At 37.2% G+C, this 12,243-nt stretch overlaps 1 pseudogene; it reads right to left on the bottom strand.

The window, feature by feature from the left end:
- Window positions 1-2,302: 2,302 nt before the first annotated feature.
- Window positions 2,303-3,305, bottom strand: LOC110710109 (annotated as a pseudogene).
- Window positions 3,306-12,243: the final 8,938 nt, after the last annotated feature.

Genomic DNA, 12,243 nt, shown 5'->3' with positions numbered 1-12,243 from the left:
TTTACAAATATTAATCTGAATCCCCTTTTATCTCGCTTTTAAACATAAGGCGGCTCAGGCGGTGTACCTTACGCCTTGGTGGGGGCGGTCTGAGGCGCACGCCTTCTGGAATGCGCTACGCCTAGGAAGATCGAGGCGTCTTGGCTCGCGCCTCGCGTCGCCTTGCGCCTCAACAGCGCCTAGGCGCGTTTTTTAAAACTAAGACTACACCTATTATCATTTGGGCCAATGTGCCAATAAATAATATGAACATTCATGGAAAGCAACTTTAAAAGTCCAAGATTTAAAGATAAATTCAGTTAATTTAAAGCAAAATTTTGGATAACTCCTTGTCCTCACCTACCCTCCCCTTTATCAAAACACTTATGAACCAATCTGCAGCAACTGCATCTAGCGAAAAATAAATAGATACAAATTCAACAAGTCTGGTTTGGTCAGTATTTTTGGACTTAGTCTGGTCGATGATATAGAAAAGAGGCAGTTTAACTTTGTGCTCTTCCTTTTAAGGTTTTAGCTTGGTCAAGTTGGTTTAAACAAGAATAAATAACACAAATGAGATGAAGTAAACATAGCCCAAGACGAATCATTTCAACCAGAAAAAATTAAGTAAATCTCATACCTGAAAAATGATTACACATAACCACTCCATATGGACATCTTTCAACATGACTGTCACAGTAATGGAATGAAAAATAAACAAAGTTCTCAACAGATACACTAATTTACAAAATGGTTATAATGATCCAATCTTTCTTGATTTACTCAAAAAAAATGATGTAAGAGAAAAATCTTGCAAACCCCAAATCATTCGGATAATCTCACTTACACCCAGAGAAAAATGCTCAAATGAACTTTCAGTGCACTATAGTTTAAACTTTCCAACACACAACAAGAGAGATGAAAATCATCCTACACTTTCACATAGGTTATTCAAGAGTAATGCAAAGACAAAAGCCCAAACTAAGCTTTCACTACACTACATTTTAAAATCTCTGACACACAAAGGAAGAGACAAAGAATCATATGCAAATTTGACCTCTAGAATCAATAATACCAAATTCCCAACTATGGGTATTCTTCCCCATATCTGTGCCAAGCTTCCAACTATGATGTATTAAGTATAATTTCAACTATGGGAGGTTCCTCTCAAAATGAAGCAATTACATACATCAACCGATCTCGCAGATCACTTGGCCACGTAATATTATGTAATTGGCATTTAAAAATAAATAATTAAGAAAAAAATAAATAAATAATTTAAGCAAACAAGCCAACCAAAACAAAACAAAGTTCAGGCCCTAACTTCTCTCTCCCCCTTGGACTCCCTCCCCAACAAATACCAAAACCTCCTCTCCCACCAAAGCTTCACCACCACACATCTGGGAGCATACTTTTCTCCCTCTGCTGCCATCTGATATTAAAATGTCCATTCCACCTCTGTTAAAACTCTTTTTCATCCTCTATGCCTCCATTAAACTTGTAATTTTTGTCATACATCTCATCTCTCAAACTCCTACATTTTTATTGGTATGATGTAATCACCTTCTCTCGCTTTTATTCTCACCCTTGGTTAAATTAACATTCATTATAATGATTTTGGAGCTTTGAAGGTTTTGGTTGGTGTTAACAGTGTCGGATATTTTGATTATTAATCTTATCCCACTTGTTTTGCATAGATATACAAATTGAGAAAGAAGTTTAGAGGCTAACTGTAAATGGGTTCAAATCTAAAAATGTGTTTGCCACCTTCACCAAACCGTAAGTGTACCAAGACAACTGAAGTTGGTTTGTGGTACACGACACTGTCCCCATGCTGAGTGACACAGGACCAATTGTTAAAAACAAAAAAGGAAAGAAAAAAAAAAAACCCAAGGCACACTAACATTATGGGGTCCTGCTGTGCCTAGGTGCGCCTCACCTGCGCACTTTATAGATATCAGCAAATTTTGGAATAAAAAATAAAGTTCTGCACCTCCAATTTAGGTATCCCATTCACCTCGTGCCTCAACACTTAGGTGCGCTTTTTTTTGTGCCCTATAGATTTAGTAAGGAGAGAAGTAATCATTGGCTGGGTTAAACAAGAGAGAGGAAATGATTGTTACCTGAGAAGGGGTGGGATTGCAAAAGAGTTTGGATTGTATCAATTAAGGATGGGAAAGAAGGGGGTCAAAGGACAGGAAAAGAAGAAAAATAATAAAAATAAATAACTAGTTTAACAGGTTCCCTGCCAGATAGGTGCATCTTGGATGATACCCTCTAGTTTTGTTTAGTCCTGGATTATTGTTCTAAAATTTTCCTATAAAATATACATTCACAATACAGAAGACGAGCATGATCACATATATATGAAAATGCAAATTACCTGCGAGTTTCCATAGTTCATGGCCTGATTAAAAGAGCCTTGATGAGCAAGCTGCCAAATTTCAAAACAGAAATCAGCAGCAAACCTGTTAGCTCATGAGATATCTTACCACGCCAGATGATTACATAATAGAACTTGAGTAAAATCTACCTGAGGTTGTTGATTTCCCATTGCATCCCTTTTGCCCGAGGTTTCACCACCCTTAGCAGACCCCTTTGTATCGCCCTATCAAAATTCACAACCACCAAACTCAAAGTAAGCAAAATCAATTAGCATATCACAAACCCGCCATTTGTATCAAAATCAGCATCGACTACAAATAATCACGAAGGAACTTAGCACAGAGATACGCACCTCCATCTGCAATAGATACCAACAATCCAAAGACGACCCAGGCCAAGACACATAATTAAACACTTAGTTAATCATCCAATATTCAAAATTTCAAATAAAAGCCAGCTCTTCCAATGAATAATTACGATGATTATACCTCCCGGTAACGAGTCAAGTAGACCTTAAGAGGATCAATATATTCTTCAAACCCTAGAGTTGCCATAGCCCAAAGCAAATCATCCCCATTAATGGTCTTTCTCTTTTCCCTTTGACACTTATCACTAGCCCTAAACAATCAATCACAAAAATATAAAATTACACCAACACCACCAACAAGTCAAACAACACAAACCCGATAATCTAGAAACGAATCGAACACAAAACCAAAATTGACAAACATACTCGCTAGTAATGAAGCTGATGAACTCAGAAACACATTCCTGAACAGTCTCTTTAGCATCCTTAGCAATTTTGCCATTAGCAGGCAAAGCTCTCTTCATAATCCGACTAATATTAGCAATAGAAGATACCTGTCCTGCTCCCGAACATTGGAACGCGGGCTTTGGTCACCGCTTTCATGGCTTCCACCGCCTGGACTTGTCGGTGCATCCGCATAAATTTGAAATACTAAACCCTAAAAAACCAAACGTCAATTCAAAAACCCCCAAATCCAAAATTGAAATTGACCGCCATGAATAGAAGCGCGAAAGAGAGAGATGATGAGAGAGAAAAGAGAGAGAAAAGAGTGAGGGGAAATAGTTAAAGAAGAAGAATAAGAAAGAAGAATAAAAAGGGAAGGAAGGAAGGAACTTACCGATGAATTGGAGAAGTGCGTAAATAAAGGCGAAGCGTAAGATGGATCGGCGTTGAAGGCGATGAAGAGAGAGAGTAGTTGAAAAGAGAAGATCGGACGCTGGAGAAATTAGGATTTAGGAGACGACTCTGATGCCCCCTTTTGCTCCAGATATGCCTTATCAACACCCGTCCGTCGTTTTTCACTTTTATTCTTTTGTTTTTTCCGCATTACATTAGTAAAGTAAATAATCTACCTTCATGTCGAATTATTATTATGGTAAAAAAATGAATTAGCAAGATGTTAGAAGATAAGTTTAATAAAGATAAATGCCAATTTTATGGTGTTAGCCACTTAACTATTATCATATTACATAAGATTTAATAAAGATTTTTATCATATAAATAATACAGTAATTTGGGGCATCGTTCGAGCCTAAAAACTAGTTGATTTGATTATACAATGCTCAAATAGGTCTAAAGAGTAGTGAACTCATATGACTATATATGAGTAATTATTGTATTCTTAGCATTACTCATGGCTATATATACAAAGCCAAGTGTAAATTACACAAGCAAAATATAACCGGAGCACTTTTACACTACTTTTTTACCTCTTCACTCTCCAATATCTCTATTAGTAAAATATTTTTAGCACATTATTAGCACCAATTCCTAGTCAGATATATTTATACATACTTCCCAAAATTTATAATCTACTTCTTTTTGAAAAATATGCTCTATAATTATTGTCCATATTTGAAATCCCCTATACCAGAAGGTCGAACATTTATTATAATATAAATTGTGCAAATTATATCTCAAAAACAATGGTTGAGAAAATCCTTATGAAATTGTAATTATCCCCCCCCCCTCCCCAACCGTTTTTTTTTTAATTTTTTATTTATTTATTTTTTTTTAATTTTTTGACAATCGAGAAAACAAAACCGACTACATACCCTTTATAGCTGCTACAACTAGTTTATGGGCTTCTTTTACATAAAGTCTATGACTTTTACGATTACAAAATTATCAAACCTTTTAACATCTTGTTTAATATCAAGCACTAACAACTTAATTTCCCTTTTTGCATTGCTGTTGTTAGTAAAAGCCTTCACCAAATCGCTTGAATCTGTGAGCATAGTGACATTCCTCCCTGTAAGGTTTGAACTTTTTATAGCCATAAGAGCAGCCATGGCCTCGGTTTGGGTCAGGGTAGAGGCGAATACAGGTGCTTTTCCTCTGTCAATCACTACACCTTTGTAATACCCTGAAAATTTCCTTCTTTTAAAATACTCATTTCACTCTAAATAAAAACCTTTTTTAGGATATAATCAAAATATTACCGGCCACTGTGATAACGGTTAAGGCTAATTTTCAAGTCTCAACAGCGGAAGTCTAAAACATAAATTAACTTTTAAAATAAAACTTGAGTTCACAAACCTCAAAACAAAAAAAAGAATTAAAACGTTCACAAGTTGGAACCAATTCAAATATGGCCCTTCTTAAAAACCAATTTTTATAAAACATAATAATGTTAGTCCATAAACAATAACCAACAACTCAAACATAAAACTAAGAAACATAACAAGTAACTATCTGAAACTCATTCCCTTCATGCTCTTCATGCCTTAAGTACTTGTTACTTTCCTTTATTTCAATCCTCTACTCACCATATAAATGGGTCATAGTAGGGTCAATCCAAAGGAAAGCCAAACACAAACACAAAAGTACGAATCAGCAAAAGTTGAGTACTTATGCACCACACTAACATGAATATCTAGCATCAATAAAAATAATTAAAACATGCTCGTCATACAATCACAAGTCAACTTACCTTTGACTCATAATTAGCAGTATTAATTATTAAATAATAAATTTGGATTACGCATCGAACGGGTTTCCTTCCTTTAAAAATAGCCCAATAAACATGGAGCTTCCAATTAGGGAGCTACCCCAATTGGCACCTACTATGTCACACTTGTAACGAAATTCCAGCGCATTAATAATAAAAGAAAGTACAGCGTCCTGTACCCTGTAGAAGCTATGGTTAAATATAAAACCCCGTAATTTCCCCCATATGTTCATACTCAAGTTATATACGTTCCAAGAGTTTTGGTGCGTATCCTCTTACACTTTACGTGATTTACCAATTTAAGTTGTGATGACTCCAACCAATCAATCAAGAACAAACATAATAACAATCAACATATACTTTCAAATTTGAATTAATTAGTGAGCTCATACTATCTATTTTAATTAAGGTTCCTTGCCTAGTTTTGTGCACAAAATTGCACGATTACTACCTTGGTGCATAAAATGCACTAATAAACTTACTTGACTCAAACTCAACTTACATGAGTGAGTAAATAAATAAACTAACTTCTTGACTCAACACCAATAATAAATGGGTGAGAAATAAATTCAAGAATCATGCTTAATAATTCTAACTTTAGCTCTTTTAAACATATATAAGCCTTACTTATTAAATGCATGCCTCCTTGATACTTGAAAATAAAACATAATACCATGATTCATACATATTTAACTTGTATCATGCCTCAAATAACATATTCACATGCTTGCATAATAATTCATGCTCAACCAACATCAATTCCAAGTATATAATCAACCAAACATGTTACTAATACATTACTTAGATCATACTTTACAATCCTAGCATGATACTACGCATAAACAAATATTCTTGTGCACATACGTACCTTAAATAATGCCTAAACTCGGTCATACTCGCTAGAAATCACCTAGCTTAAAGCTCCCTACAAATAAGAATACATAACTATAATTAATCCACTATTCTCACAAATTTCCAGCAACTATAATACTCTTTAAACTTTACCAATCAACCCAATTTAATGACATAAAAGCCATAAAACCTTTTCTTTAAGTGGGTAATTTAAATCCTTTCAAAAAGACTTAGTTTTTATGACTTAAATAAAATTCTGGCATACTTATTTAATATAAAACATCACTAATAGACTAGGAAATCATATTTAAATCATTAAAAACCTTTTTCCCTTTTATGGGTAATCAAACCCTGACTCAATAATTAAAAGGTAGTGTGCATAAATAATTTCCAGCATTAGTTTGAGGGTTTTAAACTCATTAAAAACATGTTTAAACCATAAATTAAACTACAACAACAACCTAGGATCAAACCCTAACCATATACATTAAATTCCCAAATTATAGGGTTTATAAATTGGGGTTTTTGATTGAATTAAAATCAAAAAATTATAGGAATAATTTAACAACATCAAATAATCAAAATCAATACCTAAACATAATCAAAATAATGCTTTAAAAAATAACAAAACAATATAATTAAATAAGGAGAGAAAGAGAGTTTTTTTTCTTCTTTTGTACCAAACCGCAAAGAGGAGAGAGAGAATAAGGAGGGCGATGGTCGCCAGTGGTCGGTGGTGGCGCCGGTGGCTGCCGGTCGTGAGGGGAAGAGGAGAGAGAGAGAGGCGTGGGAAAGAGAGAGAAAAAAGAGAGAATTTCTCTCTTTGGAATCTCTTGACTACCGCCATTTTTTGATGATTTTATTGCACTGATTTTCATGGCCAACCACAAAAAAGTGAAAGCAAAGAAGAATTCAGGCTCGAAATCTTCTTCAAAGTCCAAAAGGAAGCAACGCTACAAACTTCGGTCGTGCAAGAAAATGGCGGAAGACTATGAGGAGAAGGAAGTGGGTTCTAATGTTAGCTGGCTGGATGGCATGGATGAGATTCCTGTCAAGGAAGTTCCTGAGGACATTAAAGCTCAGCATAGATTTGAGCTTAATCAGTGGTTGCAGGTAATTTCTTCCCCTGTTTTAGCGGAAAACTCTGTTTCTGGGTCTGTTATCAATTTTGAGAATTTTTGGGATAATGGGGTTTCTGATGACTGTGATGATCTTGATGATTTTGATGATGATATCTTGAATCCTACCCCTATTTTGATGCTTGGTAATTCTAATATGAATCTTGATTCTGGGTCTAATCAATTTGTAAATCCCCCCACCCCTGCTTGCTCTGTTTTTCAGAATTGTATTTCTGGGTCTGGTGGGAGTATGGCTGAATTAGGCTCGTCCTGGAAGGATAAATTCAAGAATGTTGCTGATGATGGGAAGTTTTTTGATAATCAAGTGAATGAGCCTGTTGTTGATAAGGCAAAGTTGGTTCAAATTTCTAAGGAGGATGTCTCTAGTGAAATTGATTTTTGGAGCTCGTCTATTGTTTGCTATGTTGTCTGTTCAAAACCTCCTTGGTCTATGTTTCAAGGGTTTATTAAGCGAGTTTGGGGGAAGTTTGGAGTAGATAAAGTGTGTTCAATGGCAAATGGGGTGTTTATTGTTCACTTCAAGAATTTGGATGGTAGGGAGAAAGCCATTGAAGCTGGACCTATTGCTTTTGATAAGAAACCAGTAGTTGTGAAGAGATGGAGTCCTAGTATTAATTTGGTGGAGGAAAAATTGGATTGTGTCCCAATTTGGGTGCGGTTCCCAGGACTTAACCTAAGATTTTGGGGTCATAATTCCCTCATGAAGATTAGTAGCTTGCTAGGGAAAGCTGTTAAAATGGATAGAGCTACATCTATGAAGGACCTAATAGAGTATGCTCGGGTGTTGATTGAGGTGAAGATTGATGAAAGCCTTCCAGACTCTATTTCCTTTCTTGATGAAAATGGAGTTACCGTGAATCAGAAAGTTGTGTATGAATGGAAGCCAATCACCTGTGCAAACTATTCTGGTGTGGGACATGAGGCTAAGTAGTGTCCTAAATTGAAAATGGGCAATGAAAGGGTTCAGAGGAGCATATTTCAAAAACCATAGAAAGTTTGGAGACCTGTCCAGAAGAAGCTGAATCAAGTGCAGCAGCCTATGAAGAGTTCTGGAAAACAGCCTGTGAATTGGCCTGTGTAATCAAGCAGGCAAGTTGATCAAGTCTATAATGTGCAGACACTTGGAGAGCAGTCTGTTGAGGGCATAAATAAAGTGCATATCAGCAAGAATCAGGCTAGGAGGAGTCAATATAGTAGGAAGCCACAACAACCTAGGGAGGAACGGGATGAAGGTTTTGGTATTGAAATCAGGAATAGGTTTGATATGCTGGTTGAAGACCTAGTAGGTGAATCTGAAAGGGGTAATGAGGTTATGGCTAATGATAAGGGTTTGTATGGAGGTGAGGGGAATGGAGAGTGCTCCTATATCTCTCATGAATAAGTGGGGTTTCTGGAATATAAGGGGCCTAAATCAACCTGATAGAATTAGTGATGTGCTTAACTTTCTTAGAATACATGATATAGGGTTGTTTGGGCTCCTGGAAACAAAGGTGAAGATTGTTAAGTTTAAGAGGGTCTTCACTAACTTTTCTGATGACTGGTCCATGGTTGCTAACTATGGGAAGGGTGGGCATGGTAGAATCTGGTTGATTTGGAAGCCTGACCTATTTTGTGTTAATGTGATTAGTGTAGAGATGCAGGTGATTAATGTGAAAATTATGCATTTAAGCTCTAACACTTCTTTTTCTTGCTCTATGGTGTATGGAGTCAATAGCCATATTGGTAGAGAGGCTCTTTGGAAGCAAGTATATGAGTTTGGAAGTTCTTTGACTGATCCCTGGGTGGTGTGTGGAGATTTCAATAATGCTTTGAACCCTGAGGATAGAATAGGGGCTCCTGTTACTTTGACTGAAATTGAGAATTTTAGGAAATGTGTTAGGCATTCAAATTTGAGTGAAGTCAAAACTGATGGGTTGTTTTACACATGGAATAATAAGCAGGGTGGTGCTGGAAGAGTATGTTCAAGAATAGACAGAGTATTTGGGAATGCAGCTTTCCTTCCTGAAGGTCTCATGGATCACTGCCCCTGTGTGATTAATGTGATGGGGAATGTGGGAAATACTAAGAAACCTTTTAAATTCTTCAATGTGTGGTATGATTATCCAAGTTTCTTGAAAACTATTGAAGACAGTTGGAATTGCTCCATTTAAGGCACCCCTATGTTCATTGTTGTAAAGAAACTCAATTTGGTAAAAGAGGCTTTGAAAAGCTTTAACAGACAACATTTCTCTTCTGTTTTGAATGATGATGCTTGTTTGGAGGAGGATTTGTTGAAGATGCAAGTCAAGTTAAACAATGACCCTGCAGATGAGAGCTTAATTGATCAAGAACATGAGATTAGAAACAGATATGCTGCAGCTTATGCTAGAAAGTTGCAGTTTCTAAGGCAGAAAGCAAAGGTGCATTGGTTGAAAGATGGTGATGTCAACTCTAGCTTCTTCCATGCTTGTTTGAGGAAAAGGAGAATGCAAAATAGTGTTTACAGTATTCAGAGAGAAGATGGACAATTGACTCAAAAGGCAGAAGAGATTTCTAAGGCTTTTATTAGCTTCTACAAACACCTGTTGGGCTCAGCTAACAGAATGGAGAGGAAGATACATCAGAATATGGTGAGCATGGGTGAGATTCTTAGTGAGGAGCAAGGTATTTCCATCTGTAGACCCTTTACTTCTATTGATGTTAAGAATGCTCTTTGGAGCATTGATGAAAATAAAGCCCCAGGCCCTGATGGGTTTTCTAGTAAGTTTTTCAAGGTCTCATGGCATATTATAGGGACTGATATCATCAATGCAGTGCTGAACTTTTTCAGTCAAGGAAAGTTGTTAAGCCAGATTAATGCAATTGTCCTGACTATGGTTCCTATAGTTGAAAATGCTTCAAAAGTGAGTTAGTTTAGGCCCATAGCTTGCTGTAATGTACTTTATAAAATCATTTCTAAGATGGTTTGCACTAGACTCAAAGAGGTGCTTCCTGGGTTGATCAGTGAGGTGCAGAGTGCCTTTGTGGCAGGGAGGTCTATTCTGGATAATGTACTTATTTTCCAAGATTCTATGAAGAATTACAGAGATAAGCAAAAGGCTCCTAAATGTACTGTGAAGGTGGACCTCAGAAAGGCCTATGATTAAATAAGTTGGGATTTCATTCAAGACATGCTGGTTGCTTTGGGGTTCCCTACTGTGTTTGTGAACTGGATTATGAGCTGTATCACTTCTCCCTCCTTCTCTATTATGGTGAATGGGGGATTGAATGGTTTCTTTAAAGGAAAAAAAAGGGATAAGACAGGGTGACCCCATGTCACCTCTACTTTTTGTCATAGTCATGGAGTATCTCTCAAGGCTTTTGAGGAAAGTAGGTGATATGAGGGGCTTCAAATTCCACTCAAGGTGTAAAAATAGTCATCTTAATCACCTTACTTTTGCTGATGATCTCATGTTGTTCAACTATGGTGACTGAAATTCTGTAAACTTACTTTTGAGGGCTCTGAAAACTTTTGAGAGATGTTCTGGATTGCAGGTCAGTGTTGAGAAGACAACTATCTATTTTGGGAATGTTCCCAGACTTGTGAAGCAGGACATCTTGAGAGGTTCTGGGTTTGTTGAAGGGTGTACACCATTTAGGTATCTTGGAATACCCCTCAATGTGAGGAGTTTGGCTAATAGTGATTATGATAGCTTAGTGGATAAGATGCTTGCTAAAATTACATGTTGGTTTAGCAGAAACCTATCCTATGCAGCCAGGAGTGTTCTGGTTAATTCATTGTTACTTAGTCTGCATACTTATTGGGCCTAGTGTGTCCTGCTCCCAGCTGGTGTAATCAAAAGAATCACACAACTTTGCAGAGCTTTCTTATGGGGAAGAGATGCTGTTCTTAGGAAATCCCCCCTATTTCTTGGGACTGGATTTGTAAACCCAAGAAGGCAGGTGGTTTGGGTATGAGGATTGTGCAACCTGGAATATAGCAGCTTTGGGTAAATATGTGTGGAAGATTGCTCAGAAGGAGGATTCAATGTGGGTGCGGTGGGTTCATGCTGTCTACATTAAGGACAATGATTGGTGGGAGTACAAGCCAAAAAGAATGCAGGCTGGGCTTGGAAGAAACTGTGTCAGGTTAAGGATAGACTGAAGGAGGGTTTCAATAGTGCAGGCTGGCTGGGTAATGTTTATAGCATATCCAAGGTCTATAAATGGATTCAAGGTCCTCATCAAGATGTTTCTTGGTATCCCTGGGTGTGGAATAGGTTCAATATCCCAAAGCAAGGCTTCATTCTATGGATGGATTTGCAGGACAGACTGAGAACAAGAAGCTTGCTAGTAGATTGGGGTGTATGCCAGGATAATGTCTGTCTTCTCTGTGGTAATGCTGTTGAAAGTAGGGAACATCTTTTCTTTGATTGTGATTACAGCAGGAAGTGTCTTTCAGGCATTAGTGAATGGCTTGGAATTCCTGAAACTGATTTCAGTATAGATAGGTCTTGGAAACAGTGGGGTAAGGAAGTGAAGGACTCTATTAAGAGGAAAATTTGTCTTGCTGCATTGGCTGCTATGGTTTACCAAATTTGGTATGTAAGGAATAAGGCCCTTTGGTTGAAGGTTGTCATACACCCTAGAGTAGTTTGCAAGGTGATATGTACAGAAGTTATACAGAGATGCAAGCAGATGATTAATTGCAGATGGAGGAGGCAGCACTGCAAGTGGCTTCATAGTCTACAAAGTACTAGTTGTAGATAGCTGTTGTATTTGGTTGTATTGTGTGTTGTCATTTAGCTTGCTTGTTTGTCTGTTTACTATGTCTAGTGGTGTGTACCCTTAATAGAAGGTGCCACAACACTAGCCATAGTTGATCCCTTTTCTTGTCTTAGAATGCCCTTCCTTGAAGGTGGTTCCTTGAGGATTAGGGAATGTTAAGAGGT

This window comes from Chenopodium quinoa, unplaced genomic scaffold, assembly GCF_001683475.1.
Source record: "Chenopodium quinoa cultivar QQ74 unplaced genomic scaffold, ASM168347v1, whole genome shotgun sequence".
In the NCBI taxonomy this organism is placed as follows: Eukaryota; Viridiplantae; Streptophyta; class Magnoliopsida; order Caryophyllales; family Amaranthaceae; genus Chenopodium; species Chenopodium quinoa.
The sequence above is the reverse complement of the archived record's forward strand: the minus strand, read 5'-3'. Positions and strand labels throughout refer to the sequence as shown.